The sequence below is a fragment of the Gopherus evgoodei genome, chromosome 2 (assembly GCF_007399415.2).
Source record: "Gopherus evgoodei ecotype Sinaloan lineage chromosome 2, rGopEvg1_v1.p, whole genome shotgun sequence".
Lineage (NCBI taxonomy): Eukaryota > Metazoa > Chordata > Testudines > Testudinidae > Gopherus > Gopherus evgoodei.
The window spans coordinates 259,013,178-259,040,868 of NC_044323.1; the positions used below are offsets into that span (position 1 = coordinate 259,013,178).

The window sequence follows — 27,691 nt, forward strand, 5'->3', positions numbered from 1 at the left end:
TTCTCATATGAAGAGAAATGGAAAAGATTGGGATTGTTTACCTCAGAAAAGAAATGAATCAGAGGGAACTTGTTAAAGGTATATAAATTGAGTGGTCTAAAGAAAATATATTGGGTTCTCTCTGTCTCATAATACAGGAACATAATTTCAATTAAATGAAAAAGGAGGAATTTCAAACCCGATAAACACTTTTTCATACAACACCTAATTAAATGGTGGAATTCATTGCCAGGAAAGGCCTTGAGGCCTAGGATTTAATAAAATTCAAATAGGAATCAGACATTTACATGGGTAACAAGAATATCTCCAGTTATAATAGCTTGATAACAAAAAATTTGGAGTGACTGTTAAAGCTCATGCTTTAGTGTTTAATCTTTAGCTATTAAAGATTAGGATGAAACCTAAAGTGGAGGGCAGATTAGACTCCAGCTGCCTAATGCAGGGCTCTTACACCTTTCTGTGAAGCATCTGCTCCAGGCCACTGGCAGAGAAAAGATACGAGATTAGATGGACCTGAGGTCTGATCCAATCTGGCAGTTCCTATGCACTGACATAGTATCTTAAGAATTTACTCAGAAATATTATTGTGGAAAATTACATTGATCTCAATTGTGCATCACTAAGGCTGGTGCATGGGTGTGACATAATCAGAAAAGACGAGCTGGCCTCAGAATATGACTTCAAGCAACCAGTGTCCATAACCACACTAATCCACTCCATTTCCCTAACAAGAAAGAATTATTCTCTACAGTACTTTTTCTAGGGTTTTGTTCAGTCACATTTAAAATGTTCTTAGTGATGGGGCTTTCTCCACTTCTTTTGAGAGTCTGTTCCACAGCCAAATTGATCTGTCATGAAATGTATCCTAAATAGGTGCCCTAATTTTTCCCTCTCTTAATTTCATTCCCCCTACTGCTGCAAAAATCCACAAGTTCTGCACTAGTGAGTGATTGGTGAACACCTTTGGCATAGCTTATTGCTATTTTCCTTTTTTTTAAAAAAGCCCTCTTAAGCAGTTTTTGGAATGTATATTGCTGTAGTGGGCCGGTGTGGCTCCCCTCCTCCCCGGAGAGGGTCGAGCCCCGGCAGAGGCCAGAGTGGGTGGAGCTACAGAGCCCTTAGCCCGCCCCTCAAAGGGTCAGGCGGCAACCTGGAACTATAAAAGCCTACCCTCAGAGCTCAGTGAGGCCCCAGCAGCCGGAGAGAACAGACGTCCCTCTGGGAGCTTGAAACCGGGAGACTCCGGCAACCCAGGGGAGCCGCTCGGACTGGCCGGAGCTTCCCCGCGCTCGCTACCAGGAGGAGCCGCCTGAGCTTCCCCACGCTCGCTACCAGGAGGAGCCGCCTGAGCTTCCCCACGCTCGCTACCAGGAGGAGCCGCCTGAGCTTCCCCGCGCCTGCTGCTACCCGGAGGAGCCGCCAGCGCTACCGTGGCCCGAGGATCCCGAGGAACTCCCGGACCTACCACCCAGCCCCCTTCGTGATGAGCCTATGCTCCTGGACCCCGCTGAGGCTGACGTTAGGACGCAGGTAGGTCCTGAGGGGGAGTATGGAAGCAGCCTGGGGGCAGCCAACCCCAGTCAGACTGCGGAGATGCCGGAGCCTACATCACTGTGTTGCGGCCAGGATCCCCACTGACGGACCAGCGGAGTGACAGCCGCTGTTAGGGCCCCAGGCTGGGACGCAGTGGAGTGGGAGGGCCTACGTACCCCCTGCCACCCCACTCCGGGGTGGCAGACTCCCCCTCCCCCTGACCAAAGGCCTGGGCCTACTGAGCCAGCTTTTGCTGCCCCTCCCTGCCCAAGGGCTGGGCCTCTAAACTGTTACTGTTGCTCAGCCCTGACCAAAGGCCTGAGCCTACTGATTCAGCATTTGCTGCCCCGCCCTGACCAAGGGTTGGGCCTTAAGCTATTACCGTTGCTCAGCCCTGACTCAGGCCTGAGCCTACTGACTCTGTGTTGCTATCCGCCCTGACGTAGGAACCAGCAGCCTCACGACTGTTACGGCTCAGCCCTGCCGGAGGGCCTGAGCCCCTTGCCCGCCTGGCGGGCAAGTACCGCGAGGACTGCCGGGCTAACTTCCCGGGCCAACTGGAGCAGAGTGGGCTGGCGTGGCTCCCCTCCTCCCCGGAGAGGGTCGAGCCCCGGCACCCACACGTGTACAGTCGCATTCTTTATTAGAACCTTTTTTCATAGTGTCAGTATAAGAGAAACTGGTGGTGGTGTGGGTGGGGACGCTAAGTACCCATCACTACTTTTTTGAATATTTCTTGTTTAATATTTTTTTTCAATCCCTTTCTGTCAATCTCTCTCTCTTGGTTTGTTTGTGGGTGTCTTTTATTTGTTTGTTTGCTCTGCTACCACACACCCTTACCTATTGAAACTCAGCTGCTGTTTGATATCAGTTTGTAGGCCAGCAGCCAATTATGACTCCTATATACAGATGAAATTTGGTATATTGAGCCATTCCCAGTTTAGCTTATATAGCTGATTGTGAGTGGAACAACACTTTCTGGGCCACAAATTGGTGCTGAAATGTTAAAGCAGCTATAGGCTTGAAGAGCAACAGAAATTTAAAACTATCATTTCCCCCCCCTTCTGCCCCTCATTCTTTCCTCTCAACCCAAACAACCTCTCTTCATTCCTTCCTCCCCACAGAGCATCTTATCCTTTGTTCTCCCCTGCTAACATCTTCCACCCCGGACCAATCCATTGAACATATTGGGAGTAGGGATTTTGTTCGTGTAATTTAGTAAGGAGATCCCAGCAGTGCACTGTTGGGAGCCAGTGTTATAGCCATTCATTATCAGAAAGGTTCAACTGACCAATTAGAATGTGACTTCGTATTGTCAGTGTTCATTTCTAGTTGTTATAGCCCCCTGTCCCACCCTAAATCTCCTTCTTCACTAGTTACACTCATCAAATATTTGTGGACTCTTATCATGTCCCCCTTAGTCCTCTGGTATTTTAGTGATATGGTTGGGAGTATTGGTGGCTCTAATTTGACGGATTATAGGTATCAATGAGAATAATGGATTTGTTAATCTATGTACAAATTTTAAAACTGTTAGTTTCACCACAAGATAAGGAAATCTTCAGAATCTTATATTTAGTGGAGATTTAGAATTGTCTGGAAGTGTCATCTTTATTGCTTTTAAATAATAATATCTGAGTTGTTGGTTTTATTTTTTTGTTTTTGTTTTTTTGCAAGTGAGTTTACTAGTGGAACACACAAAGAAATTACTTACTTTTGGCTGTGGGATCCTCAGTAAGGTTGAACAGTTTATCCTACAGTGGTGGTTCTTATGGGTGCCGTCTCCAGGCCTTGAATTCAGGAGTAGATCAGCTTGGAAGGGATGAAGTCAAAATAAGGAATACATGAATACCATCATGCCAAGAACGTCAAAATCTGGTCTCCCACCTCCTCCCAGCCAGCTGAATATGTCTCTGTATGATAAAGCCATGGAAAGTATGAAATTAGTGGGAATGTATGCAGTGTCACCATGTTACAATTTTACTTTTTTTTAGAATTTGAAGTTCAGCAGCAGACTGACAGCTACACCTATGCTCCTGTTCTTGAGGGGACAAGGAGAAGAATTAAGTCTCATAGTAAACAAGATCTAAGTGACTTGCCCATGTCACACCGAAAATCTGTGACAGAGCCAGGAATTGCCCATGATTCTGTAGGTTCCAGTCCAGTGCCTTAAACGCAAAAGCATCTTTACCATATGAATCCCTAGATAATTCTTCTGGGACAGATTTTCAAGACCCAGAGATTAGTGGCAGATTTTTGGAGTAAGAACTGTAGGCTGCAACTCACTGGGCTAGTGCTCTTTCTTTTCTAACTTCTGGCTTCTACTGGCAGTGCTTCATGTTTCAACCTGAAACAGTTTTAAAGGGGATGAAAATTAAGCTATTGGAGGAGACTAACATGCTTATGGACACTATTACCTCTCAAATAGTTAATGACTCACTTCTCAGTTAAACATTTATTTCTTTTCAAATAAGTTAAAGTTGGCACGATTCTGGCTAGGCTAGTTAGAGCACAAATAGCTAGTAATCATAGGATCACTGCAACTGATAAGCAATATGCAAGAGAAAATAAGAGCAGTAAATTATTTTCTAAATAAAAAGTGTCTCTGTACTTCACAGGTAGAACTGTCAGTCAGATGATCCAGAGTATTTATACAACACAGTCTTTAGTGTACCTCATTCATACAAAAGGATCACAACACGATACATAGCCAATTACAGTCCATATATGCAAATACGAACAATGTGTGAAGATATCAATGTAACATGCAGGAAGACATGATGGGGGTATGATTTTAAAAAGAGTACAAAGGCCAAGGTTTGGGGATGATTCCTGAGCTCAGGAAAACTGGGAGCTTAAAGACCAAGGATTAGTTGTTTTGCTAGAGACGGTTGGGAGTTACAGGCCAAAGAGAAGTGAAGCGTTGGGACAGGATCTGAAGAGAAAAGCCATAGATGTAGAGAGTACTCTACTATTCACCATGAAGAGACAGGAAAAGGTCAAAAAGAAGTCTGATGTTTGAGCAGCTGGAAATTGGGTTAGAGAAAAGGAAGCAATTGGATGTGTGATGCAAGTCCATGGAGGGTTGTGAAGAGAGAGAGAGATTTTTGTACTGGATTCTGAAATGATTAGAAAGCCAGTGGATATTTCTGAGGATGAGATTAATATTTTTATGTACAATTCAGATGACAAGGTGAAGATTTTTCAAATCTTCAACTAAACCCATGGTTGATACTCAAGCAAAGAGTACGTGTTAGTATGCACTGAACTCCATGGAGCATATGTGCTAGAATTGAATGGTAATGTAGAGTCATGCTCTCTTTTCAGTGCTATCCAGAATCATTGTTTTCTGATCCCCTTCATCCAGGCAGTAGTTATGAAAAGGTAAGGCTAATTATTAGCTTCTTCTGGTGGGGTATCTGTCCCCCACAAAGCCTGAAGGGGTAAATTAGGTCAATTAACCTTAGGCTGCACCTGGAGGAAACCTAGGGCATGCTATGGCCTAATTACAGATGAAATCCAGCTTGGGGGAGGAGCTGGTCAGGATCTATCAAGAGAGAAAGTTGCACTCCCTGATACAAGGGGGAAGAGCAGGAAGTGGTCCAGGGAAGGAACAGTAAGGGTTGGGAGAGTAAAAGCCTATAGTTGCTGGGTTGAGGGTCCCTGGAGTGGAATCAGGTGTAGAGGGTGCGCCTGGGTTTCTCTACTAGCCACTGAGGGAATGGCACAGACCAGGCAATGGGAAGAAGACTACCTGGGACAGTTTGCCTCAAAGGGCTTGTGATACCCCGGAAGTGGGGAGAACTTTAACATGGTTTGGCCAGAGGGCTAAGCTATGAAGAGGATGTTGCTGTTGCTAACAGCGTGTTAGAGGCTACGGAGTTAGTGAGTGAAATGATGGACTGAGTAACTGCAGGAAGGAATGTTTGACCAGGTGGCAGAGGCAATTCCCCAGATAAGTCACAAGGAAGTTCCGCAGAGAAGTGAGTGGATCACCCCATCAAATTTCTCTGAAGCCCCTGAGTTTTAAACTTTAAGTGCACATGCACTTGTTTAAAAACACAAAAGTTGCTCCTTACAACAGGTAAGAACAAAACTAGATTAGTTTGTCTCTCCTTTCAGATTTCCCAGAAACAAACTACACTTCTAACCCGATATAACGCTGTCCTCAGGAGCCAAAAAATCTTACAGGGTTATAGGTGAAACTGCATTATATTGAAATTGCTTTGATCCACCGGAGTGCGCAGCCCCCCTTGCCCCTCCGAAGCACTGCTTTACCACGTTATATCCAAATTTGTGTTATATCGGGTTGCGTTATATCAGGGTAGAGGTGTACATTAAACATTATCAGACACAGAGGCTCAGATCATAGGTGCCAACTTTCTCCAGCACCGGTGGGTGCCTGTGCCCCCACGCCCTCTTTCACCGCCCCTAGCCCTGCCCTGATTCCACCCTTTCCCCACCCCTGGCCCTGCCCCATTCCAACCACATCCCCAAAGTCCCCGTCCTGACCCCACCCCTCCTTGCCCCTATTGGATCCCTCCCCAAAGTCCCCGTCCTGACCCCGCCTCTTCCCCCAGCACACTGCATTCCCCCTCCTCCCTTGCCCCATGAATCAGCTGTTTCATGTCGCAAGGCAAGTACTGGGAGGGAAGGGGGAGAAGCAGCACATGGCGGCACGCTCGTGGAGAAGGTGGAGGTGAAGGTAAGCTGGAGCAGGGGGGTGGGGCGTGGAGCTGCTGGTGGGTGCTCAGCAATTTTTTTCCATGGGTGCTCCAACCCCGGAGCCTATGGCTCAGATGTAACTAGGAAAAACCTTTATTGACACTTGTACAGTGTGGTGCTCCTAGGAACAGTTGGGTGGTAGCTGGGCATACTCTACCTTCCTGCTCATGCAATTCATGACCTCTTTCCCAGCTTCCACAGAACCTTTTAGTTCCAAAATGCCAACTCTCTCAGGTTTGTCTACCCATTAGTGTAGTTGTCTACACTATAAGTTAGTGCACGTAAGCCAGGGTATAAATCTGCAGTGCACCAGCTTGCCGTGTGCTACTGTAACCCACACACCTTCTGGGTGTGGTGTTCCGTCCTATCTAGTGGCACTCAGGTTAGGTCTACACTGGGGGGTTTCGACCTAAAATACACAACTTCAGCTATGCGAATAGCGTAGCTGAAGTCGGCGTGTCTTAGGTCGATTTACCTGGCCGTGAGGACAGCGGCGAGTCAACAGCTTCCACTCCCCCGTCAACTCCGCTTCTGCATCTCGCCACAGTGGCATTCCGGAGTCGACAGCAGCGCAATCGGGGATCAATTTTATCACATCTACACTATATGTGATAAATCGATCCCCGATAGAATGATCACTACCCGCTGATCCGGCGGGTACTGTAGATGTACCCTCACCACTTAGAGAGATTATCATATAGCAGACGTGCCAAACCTGTGAAAAAATACAGAAATCAGGCTTGGTTTTGGCTTAATTGGCTTTTGAGTTGCTCATTGGCTAGTTTTTGCCTTTCAGCTTGTTGCTTCTTGTAGCTTGGTTTTTTTTCTTTTTTTTTTTGGATCGGCTCCTGGCAAGCAGGAGAGAGGGTCAGGGGTGCACAGCAGGCCCACCACAGTCCCAGACTGCATGCCAGGGGTATACAGTCACATAGAGTGTTGGGGTTCTCAGGGATTGGCTTGTTTTGGCCTTGTTTTGAAATGAGATTAGCTTGATTTTTGGCTTATTGTGAAAGGCAGGGCACTTATTTACCATGTGAAAGTTGGCAACTGTGCTCTACAGCCTTAGCTAACAGCCATATGGCTTTTAGCTCATGCAGTTAGGGTGACCAGATAGCAAATGTGAAAAATCGGGACAGGGGTGGGGGGTAATGGGAGCCTATATAAGAAAAAGACCCAAAAATCGGGACTGTCCCTATAAAATCGGGACATCTGGTCACCCTACATGCAGTAGCGACTCATGTATTAAGCTCCGGAGGCCCCAGGTTCGATCCTGCCTGCTGATGACGAGGGTCTGTCAGTGTTACGCTGTCTCACCATGTGGACAATGTTACAGCACAGTGAAAGTTCCAGAGCGTGGCTTAGTAAACTGCGCTTTAAGCTGGTTCACACCTTGGCTTGCTGTGTACTAATTTGCTGTGTAGATAAGCTCTAAATCAATGAGACAAAGTAGCTCCAGGGATATAGCAATATTCAGAAAGTTTCCAGACAGAAAGCAGGTGTGTGCACAGTATTGAAGTGCACCATTCCCATGCCCTGCTTCTTTTGTCACCCAATCAAACTATGTATGCTACACTTCTCCTACCATCCTCCTCCCCGTGTATTCCAGTTCCTGTGGCTTGGTTCCACTTCTGCCTGGCCCTACTCCATGCCTAGGAATTTTGCACTTTTCACTTTGGAGCCTAACTATTCCTCCCATGGCAGCAATAACCTAGGCAGGGCCCTCATTGATTTGTGGCCCATCGAACATGAATCCTGACACTGTGGCTGCTGGGGTATGATTTATACCACCAGACAGCTCTGTGTCCTTTGAGCTCTGCTACTTCATTGACAATGTAACAAAGAACAAAGTATCTGAACCTCCCGTAGGTATTGGTATTAGAGATGGGTGAATTTCATGAAGTCTGGGAAATTGTAAACTTCTCAAATGACTTTTTAGGTTCTCAGGGCTTGAAAACTAGTTCAAGTTCATGGTCCTTTCCCGCCCCTGTAGCTTAAAACTATATTATCTTTGGAGGGAAATTCAATTTTTTAAAATTTTTCTGCCTAAAGGGGAGTATGTGTGTTGTACTTGGGATAGCCTAATTTGCGGAAATTCTTCTATCATGTATACAGTATAGCCTTTTTAAGTACATATGTTACAGGCTTTGAAAAAGATATCTTACAATTTAAATACTGTATTAGATTTTTTTGTCTTCCCCTTTCTACTCCTCTTTCAGTTATTTCTCCTAGGCAAGAAAACAAGGGAGGTTGGACTCTGAATTTATGAAAATGTTCACTCATTGCTCATGCAAAAACCAGCATTTGTAAGTAATGCACCACTCGTGGAAATTATTCATTTACGTTGTCATATGTTTTGCTGGAACAAGTGCACATGCTCTTTTTGTGTGCACACCTGTTGTGTCTTCCTTTGAACACATGGCCATTAATGTCAGCTAAGCAGCATGCCTCACACATTTAGAATTCCGAGGGGAATGTTTTTATGGGGAGGGCGGAGGGGAAACAATGAGTGTGTTTTTTCCAACAAAGATGAAAATGTCAAGAATGTGCTGGAATGTAGACTTTTTCATGTAAGATCATTTTCTTTTGTGATGGAGTTAAGAAGTGTTTTGCTATTTATATAATGTGCCAGGGGTCTTACTGCTACCTTGGTGCTGCAAGATAGATACAACAGAAACGTAACAATCCTCACATTGCTAATCTACACACTTTATAATTTGCTCACAAAAATAGTGCTGTAGTGAAGTCTCATTCTTTTTACAAAGAACACTACAAAGCATTTACTAGTACATTAGGAAATAATGCTGTCATAAATAATTGACACTAAACTGCAATTGTCAAAATAAATACAGTACATTCTGTGATGCATTAGCCTCACAATTTTAATGTGTTAGATCGTTTACAAATTTAAACACTATCAGCAGGTTTCCCAGTTACTGGTGTGAATTAGAAGGATTCTTCTGTTAGTTTTAAATATTTCAAATGGGTATAACTTGAGGGAGGGGGAGAAGGAGGATACATATATAATTACATTTTTTTTAAAATGACAGCTCTCTGAAGCTCCTTGGGGGGTTGGCATGTGAGACTCAGTCCCAGGGAGTTGGGTTAGTGGTAGGAGCTATAAACATATGTATGGGATAAACTGCATGAAATAGAATGTATAGGCATGTGAGAAATGTATTTATCACATGCCTATGCAATTTATTTATCACAATATATCTGGAGGTGATATTTCTATGTGGTAGTATATTAAATAGATGTTGGCATAGAACGTCTTCAGTGGGTTAGGATATTTATAAATAGAAAATTGACATGAGGTGAGGGGAATCAGTCAATATAATAAACTATGATAAACATTTACAAACTCATTTCTACATTATATTTTTAATAAATTAAAAAAAACAGTTTGTGAAGTGGTAAAGTTTGTAAAGTGGAACTTGCTCTAGAGCCAGCTAGCTTCCTAATATGTGTCTATTCATTTAGTATCTGAGTGCAAATTATATAGTTTCAGGTTACATCAATTCCACCTGAGCAATGACCAAACTCTCCTCCTTCTACCTCACTCGGTTTAGAGCCATTTTCTAAAAATAAATCAGTGGGAAAACTATAGCCTATTTGAAATCAGTGGCAAAGCTCCAATTGACATCACTGGAGCCAGAATTTCAGCCCTAGTCCAGGTGGCTGTCTTAGGCTTTGTCTACACTGCAGTGTAAGCCCAGGGTCCACAGGCTTTTGGTATGAAAACCTAGAGCTTATGTCCACACTCATTGCTGATCCTGGGTTATGAATTTCTGAGCTTGGACCCCAGATCAGGACTCCATCATCCAGACTGCAGTATGCAGACCTGATTTTGTTCAACCATATCACAGACTATATTTCACCCTCCCGAAATGTGGCCACTTTAGCCCTTTGTTCATGGTGCAGTGTGGGAAAACTTGACTTTCCACCCTGCATGTTGCAGGAAGTTGTGGCAGCCTGCCAGCATATCCTGCTGAGCCATCATTTTGGTCTGCATACTCTCTGCAACCAGAGTCAGCAACATGGAGAAGTCACCGTTTGAAGAACTTATTTTGCTTGGGCTTTTGCTCCCATTTCAGGAAAGAGGCAAGGCTTCCATGAGGTGTTGGTGGACATTTCAGTGGCCTTTTTTGACCCAGTAAAGGCACCTGACAGAGCAGGAGGGTGACAATACAGAGATAGAAGACTCAGACTGGCAGCTTCTGCTCATAACTCTTGGTATAGCTGCTGATGCCCTCCATGTAGACTGGTGCTTCTTGAGCAGGGCCACAAATGCAGACTGGTGGTGTCACATCATCACGCAGACCTGGGATGACCAGCAGTGGCTCCAGAACTTTTACATGAAGAAAGCTACATGTTTTGGGGGGAGTTTTGTGAGCAGCGTGCCCTGTCCCTCTGGTGTCATGACCCATGTACAAGGACAGCCATATTAGGCCAGAAGCAGTTTGCTATAACAGTCTGGAAGGTGGCTACCCCAGACTGCTACAGATCTGTTGCTAACCAGTTTAGTGTTGGAAAGTCAACTGTGAGTAAAGTGGTGGTGAAAGTTTCTGAGGCTATCAGATGTAAGATTTACCCAGTGGTGGTGGGTTTAAACAATATTCCTGAGGTGATTGGAAAGCTCATTCTCTCAAAACCAGCAAACTGTGCTGGGGCTATTGATGGGATTCATGTCCACAGTTTGCCCTCCTCAGGGAGCAAATGAGTACATAAACCACAAAGAGCAGTACTCCATTGTTTATGCAGGCCCTTGTGGACCACAGAGGCCAATTTATGGACCTCAAGATGTGATGTAGTCAAAAGGTTCATGATGCAAGGGTTTTCCGTCGGTCAGAAGCCTACTTTTATGGATAGGCTGGGACACTATTCCCACCAATTGACATTGTCATAAATAGAGTAACTGTCCTCACTGTCATTCTGGGGGACCCTACATTCTTTGTCTTGGCTTATGAAACCATATCCAGATCTCAGAGGGCCCCGCAAAAGGTTTATTTACGTTCTTAGCAGCTGTAGAATGGTGGCTGAATGTGCATTTGGCAGACAGCACGAGTAGGATTTCACTCTATAGATGCATTTGGATTCCAGTGTCATCAACACTGTCTGTACTATTGCGAAGAGCACAGCAAGCCACAATCTTTAAGAAGCCAAAAATGAGCCATTTGCCCTTGAATGGACCTATGACAGTATTGGACTGCTGAACCAATATGCTCAACCAGACAGTGCACCAATCACAGCACAGGATGTTCCTGGGCAACAGAAATCAAGGCTGCTCTGTGCTGCTACATTATGGACTTACACAGGCCTATGGAGAAAGGAGAATAGCACATTTCTGACTCTTTGTACAGCAGTGTGTACAGTGAATGAGGTACTATCACATCACAGGGTGCAATGGGAGTGGGTACTGTCATACACAATGAATGGGAGGAGGCATTGATTGTCATTAATTTTTATTTTGGATGACATAACTGTTAATGTAATGTTATGTATTTACATTATTGATGTACATAGATATACTGAAATTATTTAGTTATAACTTGTCTACTGTACCTTATCCTGGTTATCTTTATTATTCAAAATACACATTATAAGATGTGATGGCAATAAAGTTTCTTAGTAAAATAAAAGCCTTTATTTGTCTTACAAAAATAACCATATTAAAATATTGCCAGGAAGATCAGCTGCCACTAGAACATTGAAGCAGTAATAAAAACCAACACCACAACCACTAATAAAACAACGTGCTTAAGCCAAACACTGAACAATCCAAACAGTGCCATCAAAGAAAAACCCAATGTTGCATGTCCTCCTTTCCCTTTCTTGTGCAGTTAGCACAGGCTTGTCGCCACTGAACAGGAGCCTACAGGGCTGTAGCAGAGTCCAAGGTGCAGGGGGTCTGTGCAGGGCTCACTGCATGCAGTGGTGGTGGTGGTGTGGTGGGGGTGGGAGGGGTGAGCACCATGGAGGTTGAAATGTGCTGCTAGGAGTAGATTTGCCCTGCCCAGCTGCTAAGTCAAGTCACAGTTGCATTGGCCACTCAACCATGAAATTGTCTAAAGTGTTCCTGGTATGCAGCATATGGGCTCATGGAGGGGACTCAGGTCCCAGCATAGGCACAGCATGAGCGTGCACTCTTTTGGCCATTAGTGAAAGCAGCTGCTCAGACAGATCTTTCCGCTGTGCTCTCTAACATCCCTCAACCAATGTTTCTGTTCCAGGAATTGTGATGCAAGTTCTGTCCTCAGGGTGTACTGTGTAGGACTTGCTGTGCCTTTCTGCTTGCCATGAATCTTTCTCTCTTTGGTACTGGCACTGCCTGTTGGCCCTGTACGGAATGTCACCATAAGTTGTTCATAGAAATGCTTCCTCTTGGAATGGTTCATGAGGGTAGGGAGACCCAGGCTTCTGCTTAGAGGTGCCTGCAAGCAGATACAAAGCTGCATTATTTTCTCAGTGATTCATACATGGTTCAGTGCATGGGCACAGAATAAATCTTTGTGCAATTTCAAGGGCAAAATAGGGTACTTTGTAAAACTGAAATTCAACGTAGTATGTGATAAATGCTTCAGATCCTAGAAGCTCCATGGACACAACTGGGTTAGTAGTGATGAAAAGAGTATGCAGAGAAGGATAAGTTAAAAAAACTTTTTTTTAAATGCAGACCACCTGAGTCTTTGAGGGTAAGGGAGTGGCTGTCGCACACTGTATGTTGGAGGCCATAACAATTTTGGGGGTTCCTGACTGGCAAAGAGATTCTATTCCAAGCTTCCAGTGCAAGCCAGCTATGTATGTCACCAAAGTATTCAAATTTATGGTGATTGAACAACACACATGTGGAGTGGGCTGGTCAACTACTGAGGTAGCCCTGGAAAATACACCCTGACCCAAAATGTGGCTGCCTATCTGCAGTTTCTGCTATAGGATAAGTTTGCAGCTCTCAGCACTGAGAATTCAGTCAAAATTCATGAGGGAATCAAAAGGATGCTGTTAGCATCCACATGGATTACTGCCTCCCCATGACTTCCACTTCAGCCTTTTAAGACTGCATGCAAACACATGCGAATACCACAGCCACACCCATGCCCCCTCCAGCACATTTCTGGACTTCATAGAACCCCTTCCCCCACTCCAGCTGTGTTTTGGGCAAATGATTTTTGTAACCCAATGACTCTATTTAGCTTTAATGGACTACATCTGTAAATGGACTACATTTCAGTCTCTTCCACCCCCAACAGTTCACTGTTTACAAGTGTCTCATTATAAGTTGCATTAGTACAGAGTGGTGTAACTTAAATTTTATTTTTAAAACACCGACACATCTTAGCAAGAATGCACAAGTTTCTAGTAAAGCATTTTAAAATTCTTGTTTCACTATTCGCACTTACTGGTCTCCATTGTAAGTGCCATCTGGTGGGAGATGGGGGAGTGCCAAGGTGCTGGCGTTCAGTTTGCCATTAGTGTATACCTGCTGCTGCCCGTGGCTTGTAATTTTTGCATTGGTTCATAACCCAGAAATCCCTCCCATTCCTATATTAATAAAAACAAAACATTCAGCCAGCAACTTACCAGGATCCAGGGCAAGTTGTCTTCTGTTTCTGCTGCTATTTCTTTGGCAGGCCATCCTTGATGGGTAGAGGGGTATCAAAAGCTCCTCCAAGTAAAGGTCCTGGGATAAGCTGCAGCTGCTCCAACGGCAAAGCCTCCTCGGGCACCTGGTTCAGTGGGGCACCTACTGGCTCCCCTATGGTCCTATTTCTGGATATGGGGGTCAGAAGGTAGCCATCTTGGCTGATCAGGCCAGTGTGAAGCACTGTTAGCCTGGCGCTGGGTGCAGTATCCAGCACCTCATCAAACTCCTTGTAAAAGTGGCAGGATGATAGTGAGTTCCGAGAGGTGCAGTTTTCATCCATTGTGTTTCTGGTAGTTAGTCTTGAGCTGCTTAATCCACTGGCAGTGGTCACCCGGCCAGTGAATCCCTGTGCTGCCACCTTCTCTTCTGTCTCTTGGTATGCGTAGTCACTCCTGGTTCTCTTACTAAAATTGAACTTTGCTTGCCTCACACCAGAGATCACCACAATCTGACTGTGCTCCTGTGATCCAGAAACCACATTTTTGGAAAAGGATTTCTTACGGTTGGTGGCCATTGCAAACACAGGAGAAGGTTCACTGTGTTTGTAGCTCAGTGGTCAGAATAAAATAGAAGGGTTAAATGCCATTTTTGGAAGTCAGCTGCTTCTGGGCTAGAGAGAATAAAGAACAGTTGCCCATGGGATTGTGTGGTAGTGTTGGTGGACTCTCAGGGCCCAAGTCAGGGATGGCCCAGGCTTGAGCTGCATCTACACTGCAAAATTATGGAGTTTGGGCCTGAGTCTCAGTGGGATCTGGGCTTGAACCCACACCACTTGTGGGGTCATGGGTCCCACATCCAAGTTAGACAGAATTGTATGTGTAGACAGAAGGAGGTTTAGGCTCAAGTCTGAGTCTGAGCTTGAGCTTACACTGACATGGAGCCATAACCTTAGAGAGTTGCCGGGCTCAGTCTTCATCTTTATTACTGGGAAAAGGCCTTCTTAAAGAAAGAAGTAAGCCTTGCGTAATGCCCTAAAGTTGTCAAGACTAGGACTCAGCATTGTCTCCTGCAGTTATGAACTCCACAGCTGAAGACCTTCCATTAAGAATGCTGTGCTCGTGACCTCTTTGCGTTCAACTTGTTAGCCAAAATGTCCCTATAATTTTAGTTGGCATGGTGGATATGGAGGAAAGACACCAATCTATTAGACAGTTCAGTCTTAACGCATTGAAAGGCATAAGGACTATAACCTTGTAATAAACTTAGAATTGGAACAGGAGCAGATTTTGGAAAGTGAGTGTTATGTGTTTTTGATGGTCAATGTAGTGCATAGAATCATAGAAGATTAGGGTTGGAAGAGACCTCAGGAGGAGATCTAGTCCGGCCCCCTGCTCAAAGCAGGACCAACCCCAACTAAATCATCCCAGCCAGGGCTTTGTCAAGCTGGGTCTTAAAAACCTCTAAGGATGGAGATTCTACCACCTCCCTAGGTAACCCATTCCAGTGCTTTGCCACCCTCTTAGTGAAGTAGTTTTTCCTAATATCCAACGTAAACCTCCCCCACTGCAACTTGAGACCATTGCTCCTTATTCTGTCATCTACCACCAGTGGGAACAGCCGAGCTCCATCCTCTTTGGAAACTCCCTTCAGGTAGTCGAGGGCTGCTATCAAATCCTCCCTCACTCTTCTCTTCTGCAGACTAAATGAGCCCATTTCCCTCAGCCTCTTCTTGTAAGTCATGTTCCCCAGCCCCCTAATCATTTTTGTTGCCCTCCACTGGACTTCTCCAATTTGTCCACATCCTTTCTGTAGTGGGGGCCCAAAACTGGATGCAGTACTCCAGATGTGGCCTCACCAGTGTTGAATAAGGGGAATAATCATGTGCCTCGATCTGTTGGCAGTGCTCTTACTAATGCAGCCTAATATGCCGTTAGTCTTCTTGGCTACAAGGGCACACGGCTGACTCATATCCAGCTTCTCATCTACTGTAATCTCCAGGTCATTTTCTGCAGAACTGCCACTTAGCCAGCTGGTCCCCAGCCTGTAGCAGTGCATGGGATTCTTCCGTCCTAAGTGGAGGACTTTGCACTTGTTCTTGTTGAACCTCATAGATTCTTTTGGCCCAATCCTCCAATTTATCTAGGTCACTCTGGACCCTATCCCTACCCTCCAGGATATCTGTTTCTTGCCCCAGCTTAGTGTCATTGCAAACTTGCTGAGGGTGCAGTCCATCCCATCACTGAGATCATTAATGCGGATATTGAACAAAACTGGCCCCAGGCCCAACAACTGGGCACTCCACTTGATACCGGCTGCTAACTAGACATCAAACCACTGAATTGGAGAGTATTCCTTTCTACAGTTTGTGAGCTCTCAACATTTCAGAAACCACCAAAACCCTCCAGAGCATCAGTATGTCTATGTAGTGTGATGGGGCAAGGCCAGATGACTACAGTCAAGTACTGTACTGAGGAACAAGTATGTTAGCCCCAGGCTAAACAAATCCCTAGTAGCATGGTAACCAAATGGCAGTTGCTCCAGGTTAATCAAGGCACCTGGGGCCAATTAAGGTCTTTTTAGAAGACAGTGGGGATAGCTACTTTGATTAGAACACCTGCAGCCAATCAAGGCAGGCTAATCAGGGCACCTGGGTTTAAAAAGGAGCTCACTCCAGTCAGGCAGGGAGGAGTCAGAGGAGAAGGAGCATGTGTGAGAAGCTGGGAGCAAGAGGCACAAAGAGCTGAGACTGAGAGGGTGTGCTACTGGAGGATTGAGGAATTATCAGACAATCAAGCATTATCAGACAGCAGGAGGAAGGTCCTGTGGTGAGGATAAGGAAGATGTTTGGAGGAGGCCATGGGGAAGTAGCCCAGGGAGTTGTAGCTGTCATGCAGCTGTTACAGGAGGCACTATAGACAGCTGCCATCCACAGGGCCCTGGGCTGGAACCCGGAGTAGAGGGCGGGCCCGGTGTCCCCCCAAACCTCTCAACTCCTGATCAGACACAGGAGGAATTGACCCAGACTGTGGGTTCCACAAGAGGGGAAGATCACTGAGGTGATCAAATCTGCCAATAAGCGCAGGACCCACCAAGGTAGAGGAGGAGCTTTGTCACAGTAGCTAGACCTGGCATGTTGTATGTAGTTAGTAAATATGGTTATTTGGACACCACTGTGCCTATTTAGTTCCTTCATATTATGGACACTGTAAAGAGCAAAGATCCCAACAATCAATCCCATCTGGAAGGCAGTTGCATATTGAATCAGCTGTAGATCAGTATTACTCTAATGCCATCAACCAATATTAGGGTCTCATTGTGTGAGGCAGTGGATAAACACAGTGAGAGACTCCCATTCTTGAAGAGCCCAACATGAAACAGCACTCATTGATAGACCTAGGTCTAGAACCCAACATGCAGCTGTCTTGATTCCTAGCTGAGTACCCTGTTCACTAGACTGCACTGCCTCCCAGCATGGCTTTTCCATTTTATGCTTTCCAGGGTTTGCATAGCTCAGAAGGCTGTGAGTATGCTGGGCTGGATATGGAGCTGTCAGCTCTGAAGAGGCCTATAACTATAACATTAAACAACTGCAGTTTGAAGAGCAGTTTAATCAAATTTCCAATTGAAGACAAATTTAGCAAGATTATACTTTAAAAATAGATAGATGCTGCCAGTCATCCTGAAGGACACCTAACATAAATGGTACAATCTCTAGCCAGACAAAGACAGGAAACTAGAGGTAAAGCCAGATATTCCCAGCATAAAATATAATGGGGGAAAATAAGCTTAAAAAGTACCTTTTTTCTATCATCTTGTTTTATTTTTCAAATAACAGCAAAGTATGGTAGTACAGTATGGAACTATATATACATGAATGATATTTATGAATAGGAAAACCTGTATGGACTGATTTTTCAGAGATGTTGTGCACTCAGGGCTCTTAGTGCAGGGCTCAGTGAATTTTAAAATCTCATATTTCTTATTTTTGTTCGTAAAAACTGATGTCAGCTATTTTTAGTAAATCTAATGTTCAGGAAAGTTGCTTGATTGGCAGCTCTGGAGACTGAAGACTTATTTATCCGCAAAGCAGGTGTAGACTTCTGGGAATGAGAGGGGTTTCAGTCTCCGTGTCCAGACATGCTGGTCTCTCTACTGGTAATGGTTTTGTGATGTGAACACTGGTCCTCTAGGAACTGAGCCAACTCATTTTCTGTAGGTCACTGAACAGCCATCAGATGGCATCAGTTTTCAGCCACTGACAAACTAGACCTGAAAGTCTACATAGGCCATTCGTAATCTCTTGAATCACCCAGTCTTGTCAGAATTATTGCACCAGTTGACAAATTCATGTAAGAATATTTTCCTACAGTATAAGAAAAATGTGATGTTTTGTTTGTACAAAGCTGGTCTCCCTCCGATAATCCTAAATTTATTGAAAATTCTGGCTGCCAATCACAAAGCCCCAGGGGATGCTACCAACTAGGCCATCTTGAATCTGGGGTTCACAGACAGGGCATGGGAAAGCCCAAGATAGAACAGCTGATAATGCAAAGGCAGTCAGCAGATAATTGTCTTTTTAACTGGCCTATAGCTCTTAAGTCAAATGATTCTGCCTGAGAAGGAAAACAAGCTGAAGAACAAAGATGTTGAAGGCATCCTCTGGGAAATAAGGATTTAAATCTAAACTGTGAGCTTTCCTTATATAATCTAACATTTTATTTCCTGATGGAATCTTTTTAGCTGGTTCTTCACTGCTTTGGTTCATGGGTAAGATGTACACCGGTTGCAGCACTGAAACTATAGATAACCAGAAAGAGACAACAGTGTATTGAGAAAATTTAGCTAATAAGTCCTTGACAGATTGTGTCTGACTATGGAGAGTGTGCCAAGTAAAAGAGTAGAAATAGATCCTCCTAATGTCTGAATTTATTAAATGTTACTTTGAATGGACAACAAAATGGCATTGAAAGGAGTTTATCATTTGTTTTGGACTTCGTTTTTGGAAAAGCAGGATATGAATATTAGACGTGAAATTTTCCTCATCTGTGTTGGAGCAAAGACTTCAGTGGGGATGTACCTACATAGCTGAGGAGAATTTGGCCAAATTGATTTAATGGCCTCATGGAAAATTAACAGCTCTAGGAAGTAAAAAGAGGAGGAAAATGATTCACTTTCTTTTACAGCAATCCTTATTCTTTCATAGTATTCAGGAGTAGGGGTTCCATTCATCATGAGACAGCACAAGCAAATGTTAAAAGGATCTACCATATTTAAAGGGGAGGTGGGAAGGGTGGCATTAGTAGTGATATTTAACTCCCATCTCTTTCATTCTGACCCAGGGCAGTGAGCATTTTATACAGCCTCATCTGTGATACTGTCCTGTTTTATCTTTTTCCTGTCCTTGTCAGCTGCTGTTACGCAGGAGTATTTATTTATTTTTGCTGAATGCCAGCAGTGCTCTTTGGCTGGATGAATGGTTTGCTCTCACTGATGGCTTATGTCACTTTACATAGCACCCAGCCCTGGCCCTAGTATTCCCAGTACAGGTTTGAACTCGGGTATCTCACTTTCAGTACTGAGATATACTCTACTGTTAAGTAAATCTTTTTTAATGTAATTGCATACTAAAATACATGCATCCCTTTTAAAAATGTAATACTTTACTGTGATTAGCTGTTTTTGGCAAATACTTTTTCAAAGTTGCTGGAAGCTTGACAGTCTCTACTGGTATATTGGCTGTGTGGCTTGCAGACAATCATCACTTTAATTCTCTTCATTAGTTGTCTGCTCATGACCTCAGCCATGACCAGCAGGGAACGCCCTCCTGGAGACTAAGGTTATTCAGTGTTTGTAAAAGCCTGGCAAGCCTTGACAAACAGTAGAAGTGTTGCTATTAAAAGCATGTACTGGCTAAAATCCATGGGTGATGAAATGACGACTGCAAAAATCACTAGTTTTTTAATAGAAAAAAAATTGAAAGGTAAAGCTGAGTAACAAAAATCTCATAAAACATTCACCTGAGGTTAGAGCTGTGAGCAGCTGGGGAAAATTAGAATCACTGTGAATGTTATACAGGACAATAATTACAGAACATGTCTGCTTTGAATGGGCGCTCTTATGCAAAGAAAGTAGGGAGGATAAAGAGTGGATACAGCATCAAAATGGTCACATAAATGCAGACAGATGAACAAATTCTGACCCCTTTCAGCAAGTCTATGGAATCCAAAAAGCGATGGATCACTGTTTTTCTACACAAAGTCAACAGGCTATAAAGAAGTAACATGGGAAAATTCCACACCCCCTATGTGCTGCACAGCAATAAAACTTAAGAACATAAGAATGGCCATACTGGGTCAGACCAAAGGCCCATCCAGCCCAGTATCCTGTCTGCTGACAGTGGCCAATGCCAGGTGCCCCAGAGGGAGTGAACCTAACAGGTGATGATCAAGTGATCTCTCTCCTGCCATCCATCTCCATCTCTGAAAAACAAAGGCTAGGGACACCATTCCTTACCCATCCTGGCTAATAGCCATTAATGGACTTTATATAGTTCTCTTTTAAACCCTGTTATAGTCCTAGCCTTCACAACCTCCTCAGGTAAGGAGTTCCACAGGTTGACTGTGTGCTGCGTGAAGAACTTCCTTTTATTTGTTTTAAACCTGCTGCCCATTAAATTCATTTGGGGGCCCCTAGTTCTTATATTATGGGAACAAGTAAATAACTTTTTCTTATTCCTTTCTCCACACCACTCATGATTTTATATACTCTATCATATCCCCCCCTTAGTCTCCTTTTCCAAGCTGAAAAATCCTAGCCTCTTCAATCTCTCCTCATATGGGACCTGTTCCAAACCCCTAATCATTTTAGTTGCCCTTCTCTGAACCTTGTCCAATGCCAGTATATCTCTTTTGAGATGAGAAGACCACATCTGTACACAGTATTCAAGATGTGGGTGTACCATGGATTTATATAAAGGCAATAAGATATTCTCCATCTTATTCTCTATCCCCTTTTTAATGATTCCTAATATCCTGTTTGCTTTTTTGACTGCCGCTGAACACTGTGCGGACCTCTTCAGAGAACTATCCACAATGACTCCAAGATCTTTTTCCTGATTCATTGTAGCTAAATTAGCGCCCATCATATTGTATGTATAGTTGGGGTTATTTTTTCCAATGTGCATTACTTTACATTTATCCACATTAAATTTTATTTGCTATTTTGTTGCCTAATCACTTAGTTTTGTGAGATCTTTTTGAAGTTCTTCACAGTCTGATTTGGTCTTAACTATCTTGAGCAGTTTAGTATTGTTTGCAAACTTTGCAATAGTTGCTGTCTTTGTGTACAAGAGAAGTTAGGGATGAGGCAGGATTGGAGTGGAGTTTGATTAATTGGTCTGTGACTACACAGAACTACCGGCCAATGTCTCCCTGTAGAGGGAGCACAAGAGCAGCAGCCACCACTACAGTATGTAGGCTATAGTAACAGCTATGGCACAGCTGGGGGTCCAAAACTTGCCAAGGGGGAGGATTCTATTCCCCTGACTCCTGTGTGAAGAAATCTCTGTTTAATGCTCATTCACTTGGGCTTGGCACTAGGAATTGTCCCAAACAGAAAAAAATTACCTTATTAAAAAGAAAAAAAAAAGCAGTAGGGCTATATTTGGTCTAGCAAGTAAATGGATGTTACTTGGCTGAGTTGATTTCACAGAATATTGTAAGAAACAATGACACATTTCTGAGAGGTGATGAATGGCAATATGCTGTAGGGGATACGTACTTCAGTTAAAGGAAAAGAAACCTTTATACAGTGGAGGCCGACACAGGGCAAGCTACTTATGAAAAGACCTAGCAGAGAATGAGTACTTCCTAATCAAGACGGATTGCTACAATGTGTGCTGGGTGACTTTAGCTAGTTGATGTTTTACAGTAGCTACTTTGCTGATATTTTGGGTGACTGGCATTGTATCTGATGATGAGACAGCTGGCCAGCCAAAGTGACACTTTGTTCCAAACTCTAACGCAACATGGAAACATTCACAACCACAAAAGAGTTACTTGGCAAACATAGCACTGACAGTGTAGAAAAGACATATTTCACATGATGAGTGGGCTGGTTGTACACTCTACTACTAAAGATTATTGAGGAGAAACTGTGACAACAGAGCACATAGATCTGTAAAAGTCAACAAAGAAATGCAAGGGGTGACAGCAGACTGTGATGCAAGGATCCATGGAACAATACAGGAAAAATATTATACCCTGAAAACATAACAGCTAAATCAACTGATACCAGAATGAGGATCACATACAGAATGATAATTTTTGCATATATAGTGACAAAGTTCCTCCTCTACCTTGGTGGGTCCTGTGCTTATTGGCGGATTTGCTCACCTCAGTGATCTTCCCCTCTTGTGGAACCCACAGTCTGGGTCAGCTCTTCCTGTGTCTGATCAGGAGTTGGGAGATTTGGGGGGAACCCGGGCCCACCCTCTACTCCAGATTCCAGCCCAGGGCCCTGTGAATGGCAGCTGTCTATGGTGCCTCCTGTAACAGCTGCATGACAGCTACAACTCCCTGGGCTACTTCCCCATGGCCTCCTCCAAACATCTTCCTTATCCTCACCACAGGACCTTCCTCCTGCTGTCTGATAATGCTTGTCCTCCTCAATCCTCCAGCAGTATACTCTCTCACTCTCAGCTCCTTGCCCTCTTGCTCCCAGCTCCTCACATACACTCTTTCTCGTCTGGCTCCTCCCTGCCTGACTGGAGTGAGCTCCTTTTTAAACCCAGGTGCCCTGATTAGCCTGCCTTGATTGGCTGCAGGTGTTCTAATTAAAGTAGGTATCTCCACTGCCTTCTAGAAAGATCTTAATTGGCCCCAGGTGCCTTGATTAACCTGGAGCAACTGCCATTTGGTTACCAGGTTATTAGGGATTTGTTTAGCCTGGGGCTAACATACTTGTTCCTCAGTACTTTACTGTAGCCATCTGGCCTTGCCCCATCACAATATCTAGGCAAAATCATAGTAATCGTAACACTAATCATAGCAACTATTTAGTTTAATCTAGCGAGGACAAGATTTTCAAAATTAGACATAGGCAAATGCTTGAATGAGCCTATTTTATGTGTGGAACGATTATGTGTGTGCACATGCAAGTCCCTGAATTGTGCATGCACGTCTGCTATTTCTGTTTGCAGTTTAGGACTTGTCTAGATGAGGGTTCAAACCAGATCAGATTGAGTTAATCTAGTTTAAAAATGCTTGTGAACACACAATGCAATCCATCGCGGTCCACTAACTTCACATTTATTGTGAGCTCTGGAATCATCCCGTAAAGTGGACTGGGATTGCTTCAGATTGAATTAGTTTGGTGTATTGTTTGTGTGGATACAATTGCTGAGCACCACTTTTTGCATGCTTCCAATGGCAATCCCACAGTGCTTTGCAGGTCAATCGTTACTGACCTGTCCATTTACCTGTTTGAGCTCCCTGCTCTGGATGTCAGGTTCCCAAGATGACCCTTGGTGCGGAGCAAGATTTTGCCCATTTGCTCCTAGATCCTAGTGGACTATTCTTGTAGTACAACCACTCTAGCACTCCAGAAGCCCCACTACATGCCTCGTGCAGCTGCATGGAGCCATGCTGAGATCCTGGATCTTATCAATGGGGAGAAGCATTTGTTCAGGAGGCTCTTGTGGCCAGCCACTGAAATAAAGACCTCTTTGTGTACATTGCAAAGCAGATGTCTTGACAGGAATCTACACATTTATAGCACAACCTGTCCCAGACACTATTCAGATCCTGCTGCCTGCACTCCCCCGGCCGCTCCCCAAGGTGAGCTGGCAAAGCCCATCAGAAGATGAGCAGGAGGATGCAGGAGATGAGCTCTCCCCTGAGAGCCAGGATCTTTTTGGGACTCAGGATCCTGACAGCTAGAAAACCAGCCCCAATCCTGCACTACTGCAATGGAACCTGTGGCAAGGCACCTTCTCAGTCTCCCCAGCCTCCACTGCTTTTAGCCCTGGTGAGACAGGTCTGGGTAATCTGGTCCCCCTTGGGACCCAGGGGAAGTCTGTTCCCTTCCTCCACCAGTCCTTTTCATAATATATTTCTCCCTTGTGGGAGAGAATAGTGCTTCTCCTCCTGGTGAGGATCACTGTCTTGCTGCCCCTCACCTCCTGGCAGCAGGGCTTCTTCTCTCTCCCCTTCCCACCCCCTTCCCAGGGGAGGGTTTAAAAAGGTCTCAGGCCACCCTTGGTTGGAGCCAGCTGATCCTAATTAACTTCAGGTAGCTCCCTCTCAGCAGATTCTAATTGATATCTTGGCAACCCCTTCTCAGCTGAACCTGATTGACCCATAGTTACCCTCCAGTTGATAGGGAGGAGGGCCTTTTAACTCTCTGAGACTGGTTTATATCCCTCCCTTGTAGCTATCTGTCCTGAGTTTATCACAAACCCAATTGCTGCCCTGCATCAGCTGAGGCCAAGTCCCAGCCAGAAACCTTGGATGGGCCTGAAGAGGCAGATCTTGTGGAGGGAGCTTCAGCATATAATTATCTATCTTTACAATTTATTACTATTGTGCTATGCTGCCATTCTGGCTTGGGTTCTGGGAGCCCCATGACCACAGCCATTGTAGATGGACGTGAAATAGGAGCCCTTTGGAGTATCCAGCCCCTGCCTCCCTTGGCTCACGCTGTGCATTCGGCCCCTCCCATGGCTGTTTCCAAAATGCTGGCTGCTCCACATGGCAATTGGCCTCTGTGATATACTCAAACCACAGCTATTTGCTGTTTAGAGGGCTACAGCGTGGAGCGCACTTGCCCATCTGCCTATTTTCCAATTTCCTTTTCCTCATCTGTCCTGAATAGTGAAATACCCCCATCCTCTTTTGGCTGTCTCAAAATGGCAGCCCTCAGCAGGCACAGCTGCAGTCCCTAGCCCAGTGGTTCTCAAACTTTTGTACTGGTGACCCCTTTCACATAGCAAGCCTCTGAGTGTGACCTTCATTATAAATTAAAACACTTTTTTGTATATTTAACACCGTTACAAATGCTGGAGGAAAAGTGGGGTTTGGGGTGGAGGCTGACAGCTCATGACCCCCCATGTAATAACTCATGACCCCCTGAGGGGTCCCAGCCCCCAGTTTGAGAACCCCTGCTCTAGCCCGTCCTCCCTCCAATGGCAGATTTGAATAACAAAAGCATTAATTTGTGCAAAATTCAACAGCTTATTGAGACAGGGGTTACTGTGATTAGAGGAAAAGTTTGGTTAGTGCTCAGAGCTTGCATGAGGTGTAAATTAACATTGCACGTCCAGTAAAGGCACAAACAATACTGTTCCCTGCTGAGGTACAAATGCACTGCACCACACACTGTAGCTGACAATCATTGCAGGACCTTATCTGTTTTTCTCTGCACCTTTTCTGTGTCTGCTGGGGAGATATAGCAGAGTTTAAGACTGAGGAATTACTCTGTTTTGTTGGAATAGCCCATCATTCCTGATGTAGCTTACAAGCCCCTCCCATTTCAGTGGCACTGCTGGGGGGACCATCCTGGTGAATAAACTCACAGCCTCTCTTGATGGTCTGCCCTTTGCCTTAGACCATTCTCTGCCTCCTAGTCACCTGCCCCGGTGTAAGACTGAGACCACTTCTCATTCTTGGGGGAATCTCAGAGATGGTAAATGTCAGGGAGATAATCACATATACATATGAAAAATGCTATTTTTTCCAAACTCCCACAGCCATAGGGCTTGCAGTGGCCAGACCAACAAGTGACTCTACAAACTGTTGAGAGACCTGAGGGGGTGAAAAAGGAAAACTTGGGATGAGTGTTTTCAGAACTCATGGCAGAGTCCCAGAAGAAAACCAGACTGACTGGAAGTTGGAGGCTGTACATGAGGACCCAGAAGGAAAAGGAAATGCAGTGCTCCCAGGAGATCATGGCATTGGCACAGACAGCATCATCATGACCAAGGAGAGCATGAAAAAAGGGAGACGCAGAGGCAACTCATAGATGTTATCTCCTCCAGAACATTCTTCTGCTCAGCCCTGCAGTCCTGTAATCTGGGACCCAGCCGACTCCTCCAGCCTGTGGACAATCTGGATGCTGGGACCAGCAGCAACTCCTTCCTACCGGACCCCTGCAGCAGTGCTCCCTGTGGTCATTCCCCTCTCAGAACCAATCTCTGGGCACCAAAAACACTGGCATTTGGGAGCACAGCTCCTTTCAGCCCTGCAACATCTGTGAAAATGTTGAGCCACAGCACTCAACCCCAGATCACACATGCACTAGAGGGAAGTTGTATATGTACCTGTAAATTTAGCCACTCCCCGCACCAAAAATAATTATTCTATTTGCAGTGTTCTTACTGTTGCACTTTCTGTTTTATTTGTGCTGTTGTTTTAATTAAAGGTTGGTTTATAGTTGGTTAGTTGGTTCCATCAAACCTTTATTTGGGGTTTTTTATTACGCTGTCATAATAAAAACCATTTACAAAGCATCAGTTGTGTGTCATTGTTGGCTCTAACTCAGAAATTTCTTTAAATAAAGCTGACATAATTCATAGAGTTTCACAAAAGTACATGGGGGATGTTCCATTTGCATCACCCATACATACTACATCACTGCTCGCAATGTAGCTATCCCAACACTCCACTCCACAGGCTAACATGTTCAGGCATGAGATTCAAAATATGAACAATAGGCTTCCGTGACAGCATTCCCCCAGGTTTGAGCATTTTCTATGGGACGCCTATCTGGCTGCTCAAACCACTGAGCAAGTCTCTGCACCTCTGCTTCCCACCCATCCATAAGGCTTTCTCCTTTATTCTCATAAATATTCTGCAGAATGCAACATGCAGTTATAATGGTCAGAATGTTTGGGGTTTTTTGTGACGCTTCCATCCTATTCCATAAACAGTGCCAAATGCACACTTGACCAACATTCTGCAACTGCTCAGGCAACAGTTAAATCATTTGTTCCTTCTGCCCAACCAACCTGTATATGGCTTCATTAGCTGGGGCATGAGAGAATAAGCTGGGTGTCCCAGAATAATTGGAACAACCTCCACAACATTAATGTCCACAGTAGTCTTTGGGGGCAACCATTCTTTCTCCATTAATTTAAATAGAAACGAGTTCAAAAAGATCCTAACATCGAGGACCCTTGCAGACCACCCTGTATTTATGTCTGTAAACCACACTCTGTCCCCATCCCTTCCCCCGTGATGGTCAACCAGTTCACGGAGCACCAAGGCAAAGTACCCTTTTCTGTGTATAAATTCTGTGCCCTGGCAGAGAAGCAATGGGGAGTGAGGATAAGGGGGGCAGTGATACGTATGTGGATTCCATCAGTAGCCCAAGTACAGTTTGGGAATCCCATATGTGCAAAGCCATCAATCTTCTGAACATTACCCAGCTTTATGAACCAGTTTAGCAGTATCTTACCAATGGCTTAGCTGACCTGCATGAGAATGGAATGGCCCCAAAAGTTGATCTCCCCATGTCAAATTCATTGACTACAGACTGGCAGCAGGTTGAGGTAGCCAGTTTCTTGATGCAATGGTGACCTATTTCTCCATGGGTATTGAGCACCACATGTTAGGACACTGTTGCTGAAACTCCCAAGTCAGTCCTGCATCGATCTCAAACAAGGTAGCCCTTCCTGTCCTGAAGTTCTTTCACAACCGCTGGTTGTCCCCGGTCTTCAGAACAATCCTCTCTCACCACTCCATGCAGGTTTCCTGGGCCCAGAAATGGTGCTGAATGCTGTGTAGGTGAGCCAGGAACCAGTCCTCTTGTTCCAATAGCTCAGCATTGTCCTGCTCTTCCTCCTTGTCCTGCTGC

General features: G+C 44.7%; 1 long non-coding RNA gene across 1 annotated transcript; it reads left to right on the top strand.

Annotated features, from left to right (window-relative positions):
* The first annotated feature begins 1,365 nt into the window (after positions 1-1,365).
* LOC115647017 lies at positions 1,366-12,137 on the top strand. The gene is made up of 3 exons (XR_003999192.1): positions 1,366-1,530; positions 8,475-8,561; positions 10,353-12,137. It is a non-coding gene; the product is annotated as an uncharacterized LOC115647017 (long non-coding RNA).
* Positions 12,138-27,691: the final 15,554 nt, after the last annotated feature.